Source organism: Kogia breviceps, chromosome 3 (genome assembly GCF_026419965.1).
Source record: "Kogia breviceps isolate mKogBre1 chromosome 3, mKogBre1 haplotype 1, whole genome shotgun sequence".
NCBI classification, from domain to species: Eukaryota; Metazoa; Chordata; class Mammalia; order Artiodactyla; family Physeteridae; genus Kogia; species Kogia breviceps.
Genome location: NC_081312.1, coordinates 182922638 through 182943652, shown reverse-complemented (window position 1 = coordinate 182943652; position 21015 = coordinate 182922638). Strand labels below are relative to the sequence as shown.

The 21015-nt window shown below is 42.0% G+C and overlaps 1 protein-coding gene and 1 long non-coding RNA gene across 4 annotated transcripts in view; one reads left to right on the top strand and one right to left on the bottom strand.

The window, feature by feature from the left end:
• The window catches only part of PTER (phosphotriesterase related), a 69607-nt gene extending 57047 nt beyond the window's left edge, over positions 1-12560 (bottom strand). Inside the window, exon 1 of one of the 3 annotated variants that reach the window (XM_067030491.1) lies at positions 12454-12560. The gene's annotated coding sequence lies outside the window, so the exon portion shown is untranslated. Of the gene's footprint in view, positions 1-12391 lie in introns of all 3 variants that reach the window. The other 2 variants (XM_067030490.1, XM_059059217.2) reach the window with 2 other exon arrangements.
• LOC136793872 (uncharacterized) overlaps positions 1-21015 on the top strand; it is an 84430-nt gene that overhangs the window by 48113 nt on the left and 15302 nt on the right. The gene's annotated exons all lie outside the window — the stretch shown is intronic.

Below are 21015 nucleotides of genomic sequence, written 5' to 3'. Positions count from 1 at the left end.
AATAGAAACTTATTACATAAACAAAATTAGCTGTCCTTCCTTTAGAAGTGATTTTTAATTTCATAAGTAAATTCTATGGCCCTTGCTACCCTAGCCTTCCGCGAGTTCTTGCTTGGGCATCACATGAAATTAAACTTTCACTTCTTGGCCCTATTCTTCACAGTAACTCATTTCATACACTTTTCATTATGAATTCATATCAAAACGTACTTTTATTACATCTGATGATCAGTTTTCTATTATTTTGTTGTTATTAGACATAGATTAACAATCAAGAACACAGGGAGGTTTGAATCCAAGAGCACTAACCGTAAGAACAGAAGTTTTATTTATTATGGAAACTATACCTTGACGCTGCTTAAAAAAATATCAGTTTCCCTCTCTTGTTCAAATGTACTGAAGGCAACAGATATCATTCCTGATAATATGCAATAGGTTAATCTTTTATTTGATACACACAAAAGTTAGAAGCTATATATCACTTATATGTGGAATCTACAATATGACAAAAATGAACATTTCTATGAAGCAGAAACAGACTCACAGACACAGAGGACGGACTTGTGGTAGCCAAGGGGGAAGTGGTGCGGCGGGGGGAAGGACTGGGAGTTTGGGGTTAGCAGATGCAAACTAGTGTCTGTAGGATGGATAAACATCAAGGTCCTGCTGTACAGCACAGGGAACTGTATTCAATATCCTGGGATGCACCATCATGGAAAAGAATGTGAAAAAGAATGTATCTATCTGTATAACTGAGTCACTTTGTTGTACAGAAGAAATTAACACGACGTTGTAAATCAGCTAGACTTCAATTTTAAAAAGATCTAGAAGCTATAAAATACCTTAAGTGCTGCCCAAAATTAATTTTAAGTTACTGTGTTTTAAAAATGGAAGAATGGGGCTTCCCCGGTGGCGCAGTGGTTGCGAGTTCGCCTGCCGATGCAGGGGACGCGGGTTCGTGCCCCGGTCCGGGAGGATCCCACGTGCCGCGGAGCGGCTGGGCCCGTGAGCCGAGGCCGCTGCGCCTGCGCGTCCGGAGCCTGTGCTCCGCAACGGGAGAGGCCACAACAGTGAGAGGCCCGCGTACTGCAAATAAATAAATAAAATTTAAAAAAATGTTAGAATGCACACAGATGGGACAACATCCTACTTTATGAAAATATCACTATTTCCCCAAAAGCAGGAAAAGCTACAAGTTTACCAACTACTTAAACATTACCAAAAGAAAAAAAAAGTTGATATGCTCAGAGTGTGTCTTTGGGTAAATCACTTAGTCTGTGGGCCTGTTTTCTCATGAATGAAACAAAGGAATTAATGAGCAAGGTGATTTCTAACGTTCTTTCCAGATACAACTTCTCTGATTCTATGGGAAGAGGCATCACATGACCTCTAAACCGGTTTTTCAGCCACTCCCAGGAGTTTAGACATTAAACAAATGGGGATATATGCGTAGTAGAAAATCAGGCACAACATTGCTATACAAGGAATGTAAAAACGATTGATACCTTTCTAATTCTATTCTGATCTCCCGTCAAGGCAAACCATCCTTAACAAACCACATTACAGTATCTACTATCTTTTTAAAATATTTATTTATTTATTTGGCTGCAGCCGGGTCTTAGTTGCAGCACGCAGGATCTTTTGTTGCAGCATGCAGACTCCTAGTTGCAGTGTGCATGTGGGATCTAGCTCCCTGACCAGGGATCGAACCCCAGCCTCCTGCATGGGGAGCGTGGAGTCTTAACCACTAGACCAGCAGGGAAGTCCCTTACATTATTTACTATTAACTTCAAATTATTACTAGCAGATGAATGAAAAATATTTCACTACCCAGATTATTACTTTTCTATGATCACCCTTTATACTGCTTATGACTAAAAGTAAAATAGAGGCACTAGTATAAAATAATGGTGGTGATTTGCCCTCAAATACATGATGCTGATTGTCTAAGCAGCTGAAAACTCTTGGCTCTTTCCTAAATAAAAGCTGAAATGATACATTACCTGTGTATATGTGTACTTAGATACATATACATACATATGTATATACATTCCCTAGTGTTTTCACAGTTTCTAATCATCACAGTACAAGTACAGAAACTATTCTGAAAATGATTCTGTGCCAGCTTTACAACCAAGAACCATTTTATTTTTTAGTGGGCAGTGAGATGAGTAGAAAAACTCAATCTGTTTTTTTTTTGTCAGTGTTTTCAGAAGGTATGGTATATAGTCCACTGGTGTTCACACTGATTTTAGGTGATATGTGGGCATTTAAAAATGTTTTAAACAAGTATTTATTTATTTTAATGTGTCTTAGAAAAAAAGTAATAAACATTGCAAGCCTGTGATTTCATGGATATGTTTGCTTAGGATGAGGCTGAAGGAAAACAGTGGGTTGGTTTAAAAAAAGATATTAAGTAATTAGTAGTGAAGGTAGTACATAGGCATAGCAAACTCTCTTAAAGATGATACGAGAATGACTCAGATTTGACAAATTTGAGGAATACTAATGAATGATAAATGTATTCATTCACTCTGATGACTATTACACTGAGTTTATGAAAACTAAAAGGCATTTAGCATCTCTGCAATGTCTTGTAACAATTTATTTTTTCTGGCCTATTAAGGAACTACCTCCTGTTCTGGGAATAATGTCCCCCAACTCAGCAGAAATATAACCTTGACTTCTAATTAGGCAAAGAAAGCTATTATCCAATTTTAACTCTTAGACCTTTTTACTGACCCTATAATTGTTGACATTATTTTAAAGGATGTTGATTTTAAAATATAAATATGATATTATATGGTGTAAAAAAATATGGATTGAGACAGTGTGGTCAGACATAGTACAACTACTTAGTAAGCTTTCAAATTTTTGTAGAATAAAACTCTAAAGTTTAATACATCATTCTTTTCAGAGAAACAAAATATAAATGAACTCTCCTTTAGTGCCAATGTTGTAAAATCATCACATTATATAGGAATAACTAATGAAAGCTTATTTTAGCCAAGGTATTACTAACACAAAAATAAAAATAAATAAGTAGAAACAGGTTCACAAGAAAACACAGTATCCCTACATAATGCATTATGAAAACTCCACATTAAACAAAAATCTTTTGCAATTCTGATTTGGTCTATCAGAAAGCAAAGGAATTTAGAAACTAATGGTTCTGGACCTCCCTGTAGCAAGAATAAGTAATAGCAAAGGCCCATGAAGTATCCCTAATGCTAGAAACTATATATATTCTTTTACATATCTTAAATCTAACAACCAAATGACATTCAATGGACAAGAATATATAGAACTATATAGAATCTTCACAGAGACCATTTAAAGCCTGCATCGCTTAGCCTGAAATATTTTAATTTATCTACTGAAATACCCTGATAGACAAAAAGTGAAAAGGCAGTGCCTGGGAGGAATGAAGAAAGTCGAAAAGGAGCACTGCAACTGGATTTGTTGGAACCTTCTCTCTCCCTGGATACCTAACAGGTCAAATATGGGTGTAAGGTCGAAGTCTCAGTCTTACTTAAAACAGCAGAATCTTCGCTACTTATGCACTCAGATGCTCTGAAATATTTAGTTCCACAGGAGAAAGAGGAACCCTTGGAATTTGTTCTATTCTGGATGATAAGGGGGCAATTTCAAAGCAACAGAAGCAAAGGGGAATCAATGTAAGGCCTTAGATTTGCTTTGGAAGCCAGTGGCCTCTTCTGGAATTCCTGTGTTAAATGGATTTGTGCAGTGACAAATGGAAAGTCTCTAAAGTTAAAGACTGGGGACTTCCCTGGTGGCACAGTGGTTAAGAATCCACCTGCCGGTGCAGGGGACACGGGTTCGAGCCCTGGTCCAGGAAGATCCTACATGCCATGGAGCAACTAAGCCCATATGCCACAACTGCTGAGCCTGTGCTCTAGAGCCTGTGAGCCACAACTGAAGCCCACTCACCTAGAGCCTGTGCTCCACAACAAGAGAAGCCACCACAATGAGAAGCCCACACGCAGCAATGAAGAGTAGCCCCTGCTCGCCGCAACTAGAGAAAGCCCACGCACAGCAATGAAGACCCAATGCAGCCAAAAATAAATAAAGTAAATAAATAAATAAAGACTGAACTTGGAGAAACCTCAGCCTGGGAAACTCTATAACTCGCAGAAAAGCACTGACTCATGAAATGATAGACGTGCCATAGACCAGGGAGCAATAAATAAAATCGTGTCAAATAACCTAGGTTAAAACTAGCAAAGACACCCTTGTAGCCTTTCCCAGAGAAAGGTTTCAACAGTACTTTTCTGTGGAGTGACTGGGAGTGAAAAACCACATCCTACTTACATGTGAATTCTCTTACATATGCATGCAAATTTATTTGCTTATTATTCAAATTTAACCTGTCCCTGAAAATTTGATGGTATCAAATTTTGCATCACAGAAGTATATATATAATTATATATATAAAGAAGAAATGAATTTTATATATATTTATATAATTATATTACATAATTATATTTATCTAATTATATATATAATTCAGTTCTTTTGGTAAAAATCAATTCTTTTATTTAAATTTTTTAATATGGACATTTAAAAAATGTTCACAAATGTCGAGAGTAGTATAGTGAACCCCTATGTATCCGTCACCCAGCTTCCACAATAATTCCAACTAAAAACAGTTTTTGAAGGGAAAAATGTTTCACAGCTCATTCCAAGCCATCAGCCAATTATCCCATATATTATGAACATACTCTTATAAACCCACGTAACAATCCTCTAAGGATTTCTGGCTCTCAGTTTACTGCAAAAGACATTTTTGTTTGTTTGTTTGTTTTTGTTTTTGTTTTTGTGGTACGCGGGCCTCTCACTGTTGTGGCCTCTCCCGTTGCGGGGCACAGGCTCCGGACGCGCAGGCTCAGCGGCCACGGCTCACGGGCCCAGCCGCTCCGCGGCATGTGGGATCTTCCCGGACCGGGGCACGAACCCGTATCCCCTGCATCAGCAGGCGGATTCTCAACCACTGCGCCACCGGGGAAGCCCACTGCAAAAGACATTTAAAAAAATAATTTTTAAAAAAGGCTACTTCAGACTGTACTTCAAAGCTACAGTAATCAAGACAGTATGTACTGGCACAAAAACAGAAATATAGATCAATGGAACAGTATAGAAAGCCCAGAGATAAACCCATGCACATATATATGGTCACCTTATCTTTGATAAAGGAGGCAAGAGTATACAGTGGAGAAAAGACAGCCTCTTCAATAAGTGGTGCTGGGAAAACTGGACAGCTACATGTAAAAGAATAAAATTAGAACACTCCCTAATGCCATGGACAAAAATAAACTCAAAACAGATTAGAGACCTAAATGCAAGGCCAGACACTATAAAACTCTTAGAGGAAAACATAGGCAGAACACTCTATGACATAAATCACAGCAAGATCCTTTTTTACCCACCTCCTAGAGAAATGGAAATAAACACAAAAATAAACAAATGGGCCCTAATGAAACTGAAAAGCTTTTGCACAGCAAAGGAAACCATAAAAAAGATGAAAAAACAACCCTCAGAATGGGAGAAAATGTTTGCAAATGAAGCAACTGTCAAAGCATTAATCTCCAAAATATACAAGCAGCTCATGCAGCTCAATATCAAAAAAACAAACAACCCAATCCAAAAATGGGCAGAAGACCTAAATAGACATTTCTCCAAAGAAGATATACAGATTGCCAACAAACACATGAAAGGATGCTCAGCATCACTAATCATTAGAGAAATGCAAATCAAAACTACAATGAGGTATCACCTCACACCAGTAAGAATGGCCATCATCAAAGCATCTACAAACAATAAAGGCTGGAGAGGGTGTGGAGAAAAGGGAACCCTCTTGCACTGTTGGTGGGAATGGAAACTGATACAGCCACTATGGAGAACAGTATGGAGGTTCCTTAAAAAACTACAAATAGAACTACCATATGACCCAGCAATCCCACTACTGGGCATATACCCTGAGGAAACCATAATTCAAAAAGAGTCATGTACCACAATGTTCATTGCAGCTCTGTTTACAGTAGCCAGGACATGGAAGCAACCTAAGTGTCCATCGAGAGATGAATGGATAAAGAAGATGTGGCACATATATACAATGGAATATTATTCAGCCATAAAAAGAAATGAAATTGAGTTATTTGTATTGAGGTGGATATGGGAAGCAGCCGCATAGCACAGGGAGATCAGCTCAGTGCTTTGTGACCGCCTAAAGGGGTGGGATAGGGAGGGTGGGAGGGAGACTCAAGAGGGAGGGGATATGGGGATATATGTATGCATATAGCTGATTCACTTTGTTATACAGCAGAAACTAACACAGCATTGTAAAGCAACTATATACCAATAAAGATGTTAAAAAAATAAAAGACTACGATTCTATTCCAAAGCTGAATATTGTAAAGTTTTCCAGAATCAATTCTAGTCTGCATGGTAGATACGGGCAGGTCACACTGAGGTCTTTGAGGCTTGCACGTTCCCAATATTTCTTCAAATTTAAGAGCTTATCTAGCTTCCTCTTGGCCTCATCATCTTTCTTCAGAGACTCTTTGGCTTTCATAGACATTTTCAGTTGATAATATGGAGGCAGGAATTCAGAATGCGTCCAACAGCGGGAGCACAAGATACCACCCTCTCGGGAGAAGATGTGCGATAGGACCAGAGTGTATTTTATATCCTGCTGCCCTTTCTGACGGCGTACGTATGCAGACGAGTCATGGCACTTTTCTGATTCAGAGCAGATAGTTTAGGTAAGAAACATTTGTGAGTTGTCATCACAAATATTTGGATGATTATCGTTCAGACAGCAAGGTATACTTGCTTAAGCGCATTTTATGGTCAACAGCCTAATAAACCTCATATTTGGGCTGGCCAAGAAGTTCGTACGGGTTTGTCAATAACATCTTACGGCAAAACCCGAATGAACTTTTTGGCCAACCCAATATAATTCATTTAATAATGTTGCTTTCATTTTAATCTAATTAGTTCAATCTTTTAGGTCATAAGCATAAAGCTCTCCTCCAAGTAATGTTAAGAAGAAGTTCCTGGGCTTCCCTGGTGGCGCAGTGGTTGAGAGTCCGCCTGCCGATGCGGGGGACGCGGGTTCGTGCCCCGGTCCGGGAGGATCCCACGTGCCGCGGAGCAACTGGGCCCGTGAGCCACGGCCGCTGAGCCTGCGCGTCTGGAGCCTGCGCTCCGCAATGGGAGAGGTCACAATGGTGAGAGACCCGCGTACCGCAAAAAAAAAAAAAACAAAAACAAAACAAAAAAAAACAAAAATTAAAAAAATTTTAAAAAAAGAAGTTCCTGAACTGAGTAGACCTTCCAAAAGATGTGTAGTTATATCACTTGATTGCTCAAATTTGATAAAAAAAAAACCCCTCCCAAAATGATAGTTTCTAGAGGCCATTATTATTGGAGGCTAGTATGATGGGCTGAATTGTACCCCCTCCAAACATTCTTATGTTGATGTCCTAACCCTCAGTATCTCAGAATGTGACGGTATTTGGAGATAGGATCTTTAAAGAGGTAATTATATTAAAATGTGTTTGTTAGGGTAGGTCCTAACCTAACATGACTATTTTGTGTAGTTATAAGAAAAGGTTAGGACACAGAGAGAAGACCACATGAGGATACAGGGAGAAGGAGGTCATCAGCAAGCCAAAAAGAGAGGCTTCAAAAGAAACCAAATCTACCAACACCTTGATCTTGGACTTCTAGCCTCCAGAATGATCCAAAAAAAAAAAATCAGTTTCTGTTGTTTAAGTCACCCAGCCTGTGATATTTCATTATGCAGCCCTAGCAAACTAATACAGTCAGTAATAGAGGCTGTGTAGTCCAAGCCACGGAAGTGGCCTTTAATTAAACCAAGGGGCTCTGGGTCTATAAAGTGAGTAGAAAATCTGTCAAAGGGTCTGGCTGGGCATATGCAATATAATCTAATCCTTGTTGACAAATGTTGATGCCAATGAGGTGACAGCTCAGTGTATAGAGTCTGAGTAAATAAATGATTATTGCGGTGATTCGTCAGGGCTTAATAGGAAAGCTTGCTGAAAAGGTAAGCAGATACCACACACAACAGATGTGGCAGCCGTATGATGTGAAATACCCCTGAACTGGGGAATCCACTTTATATTATTTCCTCCAAACTTTTAGAGTCCAAGACCAATGACATCTCACTTTTCAGAGACATAAAGGGGAATGTAGTACATAAGACCTAGAAATGTGACAGTATAAACCTGATAACTCTGAGAGTGTATGAAAATACTTTAAATATTTCAAAAATCTATACATACACAGTTTTGAAAATAGTAAAGCAATATTAAGAAACACACCTTTGTTGGTACACAATAATACAAAGGACTTGGTGATTGCAGTGGACTTTCAATTATACAACAGAGCGTTAAATTCATAATATTTACCAATAGTCTCCTCAAAGTGCTTTTCAAACACTAAATAATTACCCAATTAAGCCATTGCAAGATAAGCTGTTATTACTCTGGATTTAGTGGAAAGGACTAATAATTATTATTTTAACAGTTTCCGTGAAGAAAGACTCAATGTTTACTGAACACAACTGTGAGAAGAGCTCAGCCTTTTAGTGAGGAGGAACATGAAAAAACAAAAGGTTGATTAGCTAAGTGAATTCAGGGGAAGACAGAGATGATTAAGAACTAAGAACCATGACCTGTGAAAACAGCGAATTTAATATGCAAAGCGGAGACCAAAATTGGCAGAAAGCTACTTATGAAAACTGCCAACATTCAATGCTGTCGACAGACAATGGAGAATCTTTGGTTGTGCCCTGAACAACATAATTCATCACACCAGAGCTCGGGGCAGTCAAGTCCAAGCAATTTATCAGCATCATATCACTCGTCTGAGCAAGAGGGGGAGAACTCTGACTATTAACCTCTAGGGAGAGTGGATTTATAGCCAACAACCCTAAGAATGCAGCAGGGCTCTGCCCTAAGCAAAATGCTCCCGCTTCACTTCTGTTTAAGTCAGAGGAAAAGAGGGAACACATTGCTTCCAGGATGTGTGGAGCAAAACCTAGGTCTGATCCTCTTAGATCCAAACTAAGAAAGCCAAGAAATCACACTTAAAGTACTCTTTGAAGCTGCTTTCACAAAAAAATTAGGTATTAGTCAGTGGTAAGTTTGCATGATTCATTTCAAGTGTCCCTTGATGACAAAATAATTTCTGAAATGCGTCCACTGACATAACTACGTTTGGAAAGAATTGTGTCTTAACAATGAATCCATAAACATTCCTTTATATTGGAAAACTTGGAAGGATGCTGAAAATTTTGTTTTATTTTTTAAAGTTTATTTCTTTTTGACTGCATTGGGTCTTCGTTGCTGCACGCGGGCTTTCTCTAGTTGCAGCGAGCAGGGACTACTCTTCGTTGCGGTGCGCGGGCTTCTCATTGCGGTGGCTTCTCTTGTTGCAGAGCACGGGCTCTAGGCGCGCGGGCTTCGGTAGTTGTGGCTCGCAGGCGCTAGAGCGCAGGCTCAGTAGTTGTGGTGCACAAGCTTAGCCGGTCCGTGGCATGTGGGATCCTCCCAGACCAGGGCTCGAACCCGTGTCCCCTGCATCGGCAGGCAGATTCTTAACCACTGCACCACCAGGGAAGTTGGAAAATTTTAAATATAGGTAGATAGATAGGTAGACAGACAGACAGACAGATAGATAGTGTTTTTCAAAATGAAAATGAGAGCCTTAATTCCTATCCCTTATGGACACTGAAACTTCATGTACTTTACACTTTAATACTGGCTGCCCTTACAGAATATAATTAAACATCTAAATGCCATTTTTTCCACCTTTGATTAAAATCACGACATTCCAGACCATTCTGGAAACAAGTCCACACAGTAAGAGGGACAGTGGTCACAACAGCACACTTCTTATAGCATCCTCCCTCTTTTAGGCTCCCAAGGAGACCAGTAATTCTTGGAGACATGTGGCTCAGACGCTGAGTGTCTTAGTCAGGATAGGCTAGGTTATGTTGCTTTAACAAACAAGTCCCCAAATCCTGGGGTCTAAACACAACAGAGACTGATTTCTGGCTTACACTCTATGTCTAACACAGAGTGATGGAGGCTCTTCTGATTTTCTTCATTCCATGACCCAGGCCAACAGATCACCACTATCTAGAAAGCTGGTGGTCACCCTGGCAGAGGGAAAGAGAGTGGGGGGGGCGGGATGCACCTCTCGTTGGCTTTTAAAGCTTCCACCTGGAAGTGACACGGGTCACTCCACTTAAACTTCATTGACCAGAGAAAGTCACATGGCCATGCCTCATTGGAAGGGGACAGAGGTGGGAGCCAGGTGACTAGGTGGGAGCAGATATTTTATTTTTCTTCTTCCTTTTTTTTTATTTAAGTGAGGGAGGGACATCTATGAATGAGAAGGCTTTTTTTTTTTTTTTTTTTTTTTTTTTGTGGTACGCGGGGTTCTCCCTGTTGTGGCCTCTCCCGCTGCGGAGCACAGGCTCCGGACGCGCAGGCTCAGCGGCCATGGCTCACGGGCCCAGCCGCCCCGCGGCACGTGGGATCCTCCCAGACCGGGGCACGAACCCGCGTCCCCTGCATCGGCAGGCGGACTCTCAACCACTGCACCACCAGGGAAGCCCGAGAAGTCTTTTTTAAATGCAACATTTTTAAGGAAAACATGAACTACCGAGTACAGAAGAACGAGGTCATGTTTGACATATGAAAAACATATTCAACAACCATTTCAGGTTCTCCTATTAACAGTGAAGTTCATAGAGCAGAACACAGCTTAAGGACTTCTCAGCAGTGTTACCGTGTGGGTCACTGGGGTATTTAAGACGTTTGAGAAGGATGAAAGATTCCTCAGATAGTAACACTTTTAAGCAAATGGAAGCAAGAATGTATATTTTACCTTCTATTTTCAGTAGCTCCTCCCATTCTCTGTAGTTCATTATTTTGTCTTCAGGCTTAATTCTGAGAGCAACCTCTGCAAGCCTTACATAGGGGTCCTCTACCTACTATAATCCCAGGGATCTCAGGGCCAAGCCCCTGGCTGAGAAGGCAGCAAGTACACTGGCATAGTCTTTTCAAGACTCTAAATGATCTGTTGTTCTTTGCTCCTGTCTGGGTCAGAATTCAACTATGCACACGGCAAACTGTCTTAAGTTAGTATTAGCATGTACAGAGCTCAGAGAAGACCCCTGGTGATTAGCATTTACTAACTGTCAAAAAACACAGGCTTGGGGCTTTCTATTATGATTCTAAGATCAAGGAATGGAAATAAAACGTATTTTGCTATTCTATTCCAAAAATCTATATTGCATACATTTTAGTCACTTTTATAACAATAAAGCAACATCTAGTCTCCACGAATGAATACAGAATTTCACAAAGTAGCACTCTGAGTTCTTTGTTCAAATTATCCTCTTTAAAATTAAGTTGCTATCTTGTTATCAACAGTCAGCAAGTTGTCTGATCGCTTTCTCTTTGCCCTGTGCACTGTTTCTTTTTTTTTGGGGGGGGTGGTTATTTCTGGAATTACAACAGACCTTCAGGATAACGGCTGTACACCCCTACTGCCCATGTAAAATAAAATGTAACCGGCCAAGTCCTAAATCTTAGGGCTCTTTTCTTACTGACGTTCATTCTATATGACAGTGAATGTGACGATCCTTTAGGATAGGAGTCAATGCTTGTCAGTTTCCTCCACTGGAGAGGTGCTTTAAGGACGAATAGACTCACTCGTGTGTCCACCCAAGGAGTTAGTTCTCTAAACGCAGCCCCCGCCCCAGGTGTCACTGCACCTGAGGTGTCTTCACAAATGTCACATCGTGGCTGTAAATACCATGATCATATCCGCACCCAAGTGTATTTGGCATATCTTTACGATAGAAGGACCATGACGGTAAAATAAAGGGGAAAGCTGAGGCCCAAGGCTTAGAGGTATGATTTCAAAGCTTATTAGAGGAGAACAAGCGTGGAGTAGGTGCCCCCCTCCCCCGTCATCCCAGCACAGCGGCCCAACGACGACCCCGGAGCATTTCTGTCGAGCAACCCTGAGCTCGAGCCACGCGGGGCCCTGGGGCCTCGCTCCGCGCCGGACTCTGAGCCTTGGGCTTCAAGCCAGCCTTTGCAGGACTTTAGACTTCGGGGCAACCAGCCAGCTGCAAGCCCAGGCCAGCCTCCCAGGCCTCGCAGCCTCACGATCCCCGTTTTTGCAGCTCCCCCCGAGCGCCAGGAGAAAAGCAGCAACAAGCCAAAGCCTTAGGGACTGCGTTAAGACTCCTTCCCAGGGCGGACCTCCGCCGGGGTCCCTGCAGGAGTTAACGCGCCCAGCTCGGCAGCGACCCCATTCTTCCTACCGGGCCCACAGCTCCCGCGCCCGCTCCGGCTCCCGGGCGCCTTCCCTCCACTCGTTGCTCACCACCTTCTCCCCGGGGACCCTCCGCAGGAACTGGGCCTTGGAAGTCTCCCCAGGCTCCGCCCACTTCACCTTTCGGTCTAGTGTTCTCCCCGCCCTAGGGCCCCAGGGCCGCATCCCACGGGCCCCGGCCACGCCCCACCCCTTCCTTAGGCCACGCCCCACCCCTTCCTTAGGCCGCGCTCGCCAGGCGCCAGTCAGATCCCTCTAGACTCGGCCACGCCCAGCAGGTTCCTGCCAGGCTCCGCCCTTGGCCCTAGGCCACGCCCAGCGGGCCCCTGCCCATGCCTCTGCCCCTGCCCCTGCCCCTGCCCCTGCCCCGCCCGCCTCCCGGCTGTCTGAGCTCCAGGCTCCCGCGGCCTGGCCCTACCCTTGAGCGGGCAGAAGGCGTGTAGCCTGAGGACCCGCTCAGCGGCTGGGCTGAGAACCCACTTGCTGGGCGCAGGTCTGTTGTAAGTAGCCGCCAAATATCCTGGCAGGAGAGGTTTCTCTTCTCTTTCTAGTGCGGCTGAGTCAAAAGGGCTAGGGGCTGGATCCCCCCAGGGAGAAAGGAAGCCGCTGCATTTTCCCCAGATCTCAGTTCTCCACGGAAAAGCCTGCAACGTGGAGGCTTTAGTAGCTATTTTGGTTTCCTTCAGGGTTAACAAATCAGAGGGCGTGCGCACTGGCACTTGGGTGGCGCGAGCAGGATTTGGATCACTCCTGAACACAGGCAGCTCTCGGCTCATGCCTTTTTTTTTTTTTTCCTCCCAGATGATTTTTTTGAATTGCGGTAAAATACACATAACAGTTATCATTTTATACATATTAAAGTGTACAATTAGGTGACATTTAGTAAATTCACAATGTTTGGGGTCAGTTTATTGCTTCATTGTTTCATATTCTTGGGCCTGAGGCTTCCCATCTTTAAAATTAGAGTCTATACTATAAGCACTGGCCCCAGCAATTCATGTGACAAATAGCCTATTTGAATACCTGTGAGTCAGCCTAGGAAACAGTGCTAGGAGCCATTGCCGCAGGACAGAATTTAAGTGTTTAAGTGTATTTAATTAATTTTATCCTGAATTCTGAGAAAAAGAAGTTGAGTACTCAGATGGGAAGAACCTCCAGGTGTCATTTGAAAGGAAGTCATTTAAGAAGAGTAATAAAAATAATAGAAGATGCTTCCTGAGGCCTCCTCTGCTGCTCTAGATACCCGCCTCTGTTATCTTAATTTTTAGAACAATCTATATGTGTTAGGATCAATTTCTCCTCTGATTACAGATAAGAAAACAGAGAAGTGCCTTGTGCAAGGCTGGGGTTAGAACCCAGTTTGGTGATGTCATAACACCTGCCCTCCTAGCAGAGAGCAGCAGGGAACTTCCATAGGAGGCCAGGAAATACATTAATATATTTAAGTGAGAAAAAGAGGATAAAAGGAAATAAGGGGTGGGGAGTGGGGTTGTTTTTGTTTTACAAGGAGGGTAAAAGTATGAGAAGTTGGTTGGTAAGGGATAGGCAAGGAGAAAATACTGGGAAAGCAGTGGTCCTTAAAGATGGTGGCTCCTTTAAGCCTAAGAACAGGGAAGGGGATAAAAATAGCACCCAGGAGTGGGAGAGACAAGAATAACCGTACAGGTTAAGAACTCCAGGGGCATGAGTATTGGGGCAGTTGAATATTCCTAAGAATGACTGGGGCTCATACTGAGATTATATAATGAATAGATGGGTCAAGGGAAGCTTCTAAAGTGATTTCAGTGCCACCTGCTACTTTGACTGCCTGTACGGCAACCCTGAAGCCGTATGAATGTGTACCTGACAATGGTTGTTAAGGTGAGGCCTAAAAGTCCATTATTTACAATGTTATGTATTTTACTGGTCCATGCTGCCAAACGTGAAATGATACACAAGATTCATGTTAAAAAATGACTTCCGTTTTCCTTTATGGAAGTTACTAAATTCTCCACTGTCCACATTACACCCATTGTGCAAGATTTGTGATGGATTTCACATGCAGGCTCTTCTTTCTAGGGCTTTACACCTTAAAAAGATAGTGTCAAAGAGAAACTACTCTAGATTTTATTTCTCTTTGAAAGAAGTAGCTTCAAGGAAACGTCAATTTAATAGGTAGGAGTTTTATTTCAGGAACTTTATCAAACTATTGTGACTACGTGTGTTCAAACACAGGGAGAGAAATCCATGCAAATTCAAGGTACAACACTGAAAAACCTTGATTGTGTACGGCATTGGAGTATAGACTATAATTCCATTTCACCTCCTACGTGATGTAAGCACTCCTGTTGGTTAAGCACCAAATGCTATCCTCTTTAAAAATAATTAAAATAGGGACTTCCCTGGCGGTCCAGTGGTTAAGACTCCGCACTTCCAATGCAGGGGGCACAGGTTCGATCCCTGGTCAGGGAACTGAGATTCCCAAATGCTGGGCAGTGAGGCCAAAAACTTAAAAAGTAAAAATAAAAATAATTAAAATAAACGTGCTTCAGAACTGGCCCTGAAATCTACTAGCCCTGATGATAGGCAGACAAGAAGAGCTAAAAGATGTCTTTTATGATGTCCTGCCATCAAATATCATAATCTGCCAACCAACCTTGTACCCAGTGTCATTTTTCAGCCTTTCTTCCTGGAAAAGCTTAACTTGCAGATATTTTTTGAAACCTAGGATATTACCATACCATCATCTGTCTGTGATGAAATAGTTGAGCTAAAAATCATATTATTAGGGAGCCAAAGGTTTCCAAATCAATCTCCCTGTTAAGGGTTTAGTTCAAATGCACTCTCATTTCCACAGTACCTGCTTTTCATTTTCATAGTATCTTTGAATTTTAACAGTACCTGTACTCAGAAACACTAAATTGGCAGAGAGAAGAAAATCAAACCCAAACATCCAGTACCCCTTGCTGTTTGGGTTAAACTCCTGGAAGGCACTCAGGTTTTCATCACCCTAGTTAATTTTTTAAATACTTATGCAGAAATGAACGATAGAAAAAAAATCTGAAGAGACAAAATATAAAGTATCCAGATGATTGTCAGAAGAGCAGCAGGGAAAGAGCACAGCTGATGATATCAAGTCTTAAATGGTGTTGCTGTCAGGTTTTAACTGTTAATTGGAAGTTAAAATTTACAGTGCCACAGAGATTTTCTCAGATTAATTTTTAGCCATGGTGTGATAAACTAGTCCCATCATTTCTGGGAAATCTATTAGATACCAGTGTCACATTAGAGATAGGACAGAGCTTTCAACACACATTTTTGTATTAAATTCCTATTCTTTATACCTCCCAGAGAATACAACTAACTATTCAATGTATTTTATTACTTAGTGGCCAAAGGAAAAGTGAAATTAAAATATTCTAGTTCTCAAAGAGCTAAATTGAAAACACGTAACCCCCCACCCCCAATGCAGGGAACTTTTTAATAGGGGCTATACCTTTACAAAGGAGTCATTACAACCGTTTGTAGAAGCCAATCACAAATCTGTATTCAAAAACTATTATGACTTTACAGCCCCTGTGGAAAACAGTAGAGCAGGTCCTCCAAAAATAGTGTTAGCAAATGATCCAGCAACTCCACTCTGGGTATAGATCCAGAAGAAGTGAAAGCAAAAAACCGAGCAGATATTTGTACACCTATGTTCATAGCAGTCTTATTCACAATAGCCAAAAGGTGGAAACAATCCACATGTTCATTGATGAGCGGATAAACAAAATATGGTCTATATGTACAATAGAATATCATTCAACCTTGAAAAGGAATGAAATTCTGTCAGTGCTGCAACTTGCATGAACCTGATGACATTATGCTAAGTGAAGTAAGCTGGACAGAAAAGGACAAATATTGTATGATTTCACTTATATGAGGCACCTAGACTAGCGTGATTCCTAGAGACAGGAAGTAGAATGCTGGTTACCAGGGGCTGAGGGAAGGGGAGTTAGCGTTCAATGGGTACGGAGTTTCAACCTGGGAAGACGTAAAAATTGTGCAGATGGATGTAGTGGTAATAGTTGCTCAACAATGCGAGCGTACTTAATGCCGCTGAACCGTACACTTAAAAATGGTTAAAATGGTAAATTTTATGTTGTGAATGTTTTACCACAATAGAAAAAGACTCGATTTCAGACAGTTGTTTGTAAATAATTTACAAAAGTTGACTTGAATTTAGAACACCTGTTACTCTCACTAGATTTGCTAGTATAAATAAAAGGTCATAATTTTTAATTGTATCATCATTAATTTAAAAACAACTTTTAAAGTGAACTGCCTGGGGGTTTCTTTAGGTTTTTTTTTTTTTTTGGTGGGAGGGAGGTTGGTTTTTTTGTTTTCTTTTTCCTGGCCTAGCGATTTCTTTTGGTATTTGTGACAGAGACTCCCATGTTTGGCGGTCAGGTGCTCACTAAACCCATTTCCTTCTAATCCTCCGCCTGTTGGCCACATCACTACACTACATTTCCCAAGCTCCCTAGCGGTTAGATGTGGTCCTGCCACTGAGTGCCAGCCAATAGGATGTGGTAGGCCTTCTAGAACTGGCCTCTCAAAAAACTCCCACCTACCCAACATCCTCCACTCTTCCTCCACTCATGGGCAGGATGGAGAGAATTTCTGGAACCTGCAGAGTCTGAATGGCCATGTGAAGCAGAGCCCTCCTACCACACTTAGCTATGAGGAAACGGGAGTGAAAAGTGTCCTTTTGATGTCTTAAACCACTGAGATGGGATTATTATTATTTTTTTTTTTTTTGCTGTATGCGGGCCTCTCACTGTTGTGGCCTCTCCCATCGCGGAGCACAGGCTCCGGACGCGCAGGCTCAGCGGCCATGGCTCACGGGCTTAGTTGCTCCGCGGCACGTGGGATCTTCCCGGACCAGGGCACGAACCCGTGTCTCCTGCATTGGCAGGCGGACTCTCAACCGCTGCGCCACCAGGGAAGCCCGAGATGGGATTATTTATTAAGCAGATAGCCCACCCTGATTAATGGAGTATGTGTCCTGGTAAGAGGATGAGGAGATTCCGTATGCACATTGGAAACCACCCTCCTTTAGGCAGCCGTTAATAACTAATATGAGATGCCTTCCATGACGGTTCCTAAATCCTTGAGAGAATTATCTGTGTTAGAGGCGTCTACCAGCACATGATAATGTGATTATTGATCTCTAATATTTAATACAGCCTTGAGAGAAACAGAATGATATTAAACCCCACTCCACCCCCGCCCCCCAAAAAAAAACCTCAGCACGGAAGCTCTTCATTAACTCGAAGTCCGGGCATGTGTGTCTGTGAAGAATATGCCAAACGGGAGTTTTCTCAGTGTTGAAAAACAGAACAATGTGGGTTTGAAGCAAACATTAAAAGGATGACTTGAATGTATAATTCAAATAACTTGACTTTTTTTTCCCCCTTTAAGTAATATGAATAATTTCTGTGTTTTTATTTCAGGATCTTTAAAAATTTTGTGTGTCTGTGTGTGTAGTTTTTTGCCACAGAGTTAGTTAAAATTGCTTTCCAGAAATCTTGTTTAAATACTGGTTTTAAATATTTTGTGCTATGTAAGGAACACAGCCTGTGCAACCTTGCTCTAAAGAACTCTTTCCTGCGAGTACTTGGCAAAATTGTGTCTTGCTTAGTAAATACTGTTAAGAGAAGTAACAATATACTAGGGTATGTAAAAATCATGTTGTGGCTAAAATAACTGAAGAGAAGAGTTTGCTTCCATCTTCTAGCTAGAGTAAGGGGGGGAATCAGGGCCTTCTGTTGGAACGTATCTCCAGACAGAAGGTGCTGGGAGCAGCTCCATTCTCTGTGAACACAGGGAACCAGGTAGAACCAAACAGTACCTTCAGCGGTAGCTCTGGAGTCTGATAAACCTGATTTCAATTCCTGGGACCTCTTCATTTCCCTGAGCCACGGTGTCCTCATATGAAATGAAAACACAATTACCTTCCTTGGGCAGCTTGCTGGTTGTTCTTAAGATCCGTTCTCCTTTTCTTTCATACTAATAATTTAGCAGGGTTTATGGCCGCCCAATTAAAGATTACACTTCACTGGGCTTCCCTGGTGGCGCAGTGGTTAAGAATCCGCCTGCCAAGGCAGGGGACACAGGTTCGAGCCCTGGTCCGGAAAGATCCCACATGCCACAGAGCAACTAAGCCCGCGAGCCACAACTACTGAGTCCGTGTGCCACAACTACTGAAGCCTGCACGCCTAGAGCCTGTGCTCCGCAACAAGAGAAGCCACTGCAATGAGAAGCCCGCACACCATAACAAAGAGTAGCCCCCGCTTGCTGCAACTAGAGAAAGCCCGCATGCAGCAACAAAGACCCAATGCAGCCAAAAGTAAATAAATAAACAAACAAATAAATAAAATTCTTTTAAAAAAAGATTAGACTTCGCCGCCTCTCTTGCAGCTAAGAAAGGCCATGTGAATTAGCAGGTTTGATCTGTGCCCCACCCCACTGGGAGAAGATGGGAGTTGAAGAAGCTGCCTTAGGACCAGAGATAGAGTTTATGTGTTGAAGATGGCAGAGCCCTTGTGTGTCTTCATAGGGTTTGTATGTGGATTAAGCGATACCCTATATGAAGGTGTCTTACCTGGAGTCTTCAGAATAAGACTGGGAGGTTTGCTAGACAGGAGAGGTAATCATGGTTGAAGTATAGAGAAGTAGTGGTGTAGGTCAGTTAGACTTCAAGAACAAACAAACTCAGAAAAAGAGATCAGACTTGGGGTTACCAGAGGTGGGAGCGTGGGGAGGAATTAGGTGGAGGGGGTCGAGAGGCACAGACTTCCAGCTATAAAATAAATAAGTACTAGGGGTGCAATGTGCAACATGATTAACGTAATTAACACTGCTGTATGTTATATGTGAACATCGTCAAGAGAGTAAATCCTAAGAGTTATTTACAAGGAAAAACTATTTTTTAAAATTTCTTTAAATTTTGTGTCTGTGTGAGATGATGCGTGTTCACTAAACTTTCTGTGATCATCATTTCATGATGTATGCAAGTCAGATCATTACGCTGTACACCTTAAACGACTCCCGTGCTGTAAGCCAATTATATCTCAGTGGAACTGGAAAAAGGGGGAAAGAAGAAATAGTAAATAGAATGAAGTAAATGGTGTGTTTTCAGAGAAGAGGGTAGGTGGGCCTCAGGGTGCAGTACTCTAAGAGACCACCCATGTGAGAAGCATCAGAGAAAAGCCCAGGAACCAAAGGGTCAGGAGAAAGGATCCAAAACCCAGGCGGGAGGCAGGAAAATCAAGTATCAGAGCCTCGGGCAAGACGCCAAGGAGCAAGGACCTAGAACTCATGGCCAGTGTCGCCGCGCTGGCAGTAAGTAAGTCGAATAACAGTTATAGAAATAGCTGTCATTTATCAACAATCTGTGTGCCAGTCTCTATTCTAGTAGTGCTTTGTAAACATTTGTAAGATTTTTATTTGCATAATCCCCATTTTGCAGATGTGGAAACTGAGGCTCAGAGTTGTGACATCTTTTTGCTCAAGGTGTCATAGCTAATAAAGGGCTAAGCTGAGATCCAAATCTAGGACTCGCTGACTCCCAAACGCAAAGGCTAAGAACTCGCTCCCCGGAAATCCAAGTCAGCTTCTTAGCAAAAGGCACAGCAAAGGGATCAAGGAGTGTTTGTTGTTTTTATTCAGACAAGGGAATGAGTATGGGACACAGATCAGTAGAAGCAGGTATTAAATGTGAGCTGGAGAGTCTGTGAGTCTAGGCTCTGTGTATACTGTGTGTGCGTGTGTGCGTGTGCGTGTGTGTGTGTGTGTGTGCGTGTTTGTAGGGGAGAGTGTAGCGGGCGGGAGGGCTAGGGGCTCTTCTGCTGGTTAATCACCCTGGAGAGTAAAGAATTGAGAAGTCAGGGAGTAAAGTAATTCCTAATTCCGAGCAGTCTTCTTTTTCTTCGATTGTATGGGGAAGGAAGCGATACTTTGAGAGCAGAGAAGCTGGAAAAGAAAGCGAACACTCCTTGACTGTCACAGAATCAGAGATGTTTAGAGCCAGAAGAAGATCTTAAAAACAACCTGGTATCCACCCCTCTCCTTTTGGAGGGAGGCAAAGGACATTCACTGGGATTTTTTTTTTTTAATCGCCGACTGCTGAGAAAGATCCAAACTCAAAAGAGCTTTTAACTCCAAGAGTTTGAAGTCCCCGAGGAAGGTTTTAACTTGAGAAAAGCAGAGTGAGTCAGAAAGCACTCCATAATCACGGCATGTGTGCGAGGTTAAGGTTAGAATATGTGTTAATAGTAACAGATGTAATCGGAAAAGTCCTATTTTAGAAGCTGGCATTCTTTTTCTTAACGTTCCCGAAAATAAAGCATTTCATTATTCTGGTGTTTAGGTGGTAATAGGATGTGAGGATGGTATGGTCATTTTAATAAAGAACTATCTTTTTTAACATAAGGTGCATAGTTGTGTGGAAGCATTAACAGGCAGTCTTGTTTGTATATCAAGCACATGGTAGTTTTAATTGACACAGAAAAATATATTCAATAAATATTATGGAAGGTAAAAAGCCTAGTAATAAAATAAACATCTGTGAACCCACCACCCAGCATT